The following is a 1,728-nucleotide window of genomic DNA, read 5'->3' as shown; positions in this document are numbered from 1 at the left end:
CTGCATTAAGTGTCTTCCCCATGGTGGACAGTGTGCTGCCTTTGGTCAATTTGCATATTAGCCTTTTATTATATAGGATGTTCCGCCACTATCTGATGCCACTCTGTTTTATCATTCTTGGAAGATACTCTAGACCAGAGGTGGGCAAACTTTTTGACTTGAGGGCCACAATGGGTTCTTAAACTTGACCGGAGGGCCGGAACGAAAGCATGGATGGAGTATTTGTGTGAACTAATATAAATTCAAAGTAAACATCATTACATAAAAGGGTATGGTCTTTTTTTTTTAGTTTTATTCATTTCAAATGGGCCAGATCCAGCCCGCGGGCCGTAGTTTGCCCACGGCTGCCCTAGGCACTTTAATATCTCCTCTAATAGCTGTCCTATCACAGAAGTGAATGTATCTCATTAGCAATGTAGGAATAAAAGCATCAACTCTGTATACCTCAAAGATTCTGAAATTGTGTGATTTAGAATAATCTAGATGGTTAGACTATGTTGCTTACTATAATGCTACTGCAAAGGAGAGCTTTTAGTAGAACTTTGTCTGGAGAAATTAGTTAAGTATTTTGCTCATAAAGTAGTTTCTGTAATTACATAATGTGCATAGCAAAATGGATTTATACATTACACTTTGCATCATCATTCTTGTTCCTATAAAAAACATTTTATTAACCTAAAAGCAAATAACTGACATTTTAATGCCCACCATCATAGTCAAATGACATTTACAATAATGCATTAAATCTAAAACTCTTCACTACACTAACATAATTAAATTGGAAGGTAACAGCAACAATAGAATACACTGCAGGGGTGGGAAACATCCAGCCTGAATGCTATATACTGCCTGTGACATCATGTGGTCTGGCCCTGCCAAGGCATTAGGGGTGAGTTAATTGAATGTTTGACCAAACATAGCAGGTTAATTTTTAAGTTGATAATTTTGTATGAACCTCAAATGATGTTATAAATATCTGAAAAGCCCTTGCAGAAAAAAGATTCCCCACCGCTGGAATGCAGGCTGCCTGTTAATATACCCATCTAGAGGCAAGAATACTCTCCAATTTTAAAACTGGACCAAAGAAAATATAAACACACATTTAAATACATACTGTTATTTCACATAACTTTACCATTTTAAACATTCACTTATATGATAAAATATTATTTTTAAATATTACTCAATATTTATAAAAAGAGGGAAGGAATAACACATGTTAAATGTTTTAAATTTTCTTTTTCACTACTTGTTGATCTGCCCCTTATTTGTTTTTGTATTAACTTTATAATGGTAAAATTATCATTGCATTTTATCTTTTAATAACATATTTTGTTATTTTATCTTGTAGTAATTTTAATAATTCTTAAAGTTTATTTCTAGGATTTGTTTTACACAGAAGTTAGAAAAGATGAATAACAGGAATTCACAATGAATATTTAGAGGAATTATCTACTTATATAAAACCCTGGGTGTTTATCACAGCCAGAAGTATGACCAACCAGAAGGAAGTCAGTCTTGTAGGGGTCATCTTGGAAATGGCTGCGCGCTCCCCCAGCTGTTTCCTGGAGCGGGAGGTTTCAGGCAGGAACCCTCCCTCAGGGTGAGGTTTCAGGCAGGAACCAGCCCTCAGGGTGAGGTTTCAGGCAGGAACCCACCCTCAGATTGGAGGTTGGAAGTGAAATGATTTGTAATGGATCTATTATTGAAGCTACCTTTGGAAATATT

This window comes from Myotis davidii, unplaced genomic scaffold (genome assembly GCF_000327345.1).
Source record: "Myotis davidii unplaced genomic scaffold, ASM32734v1 scaffold2102, whole genome shotgun sequence".
Lineage (NCBI taxonomy): Eukaryota > Metazoa > Chordata > Mammalia > Chiroptera > Vespertilionidae > Myotis > Myotis davidii.
Note: the sequence above shows the minus strand (reverse complement) of the source record.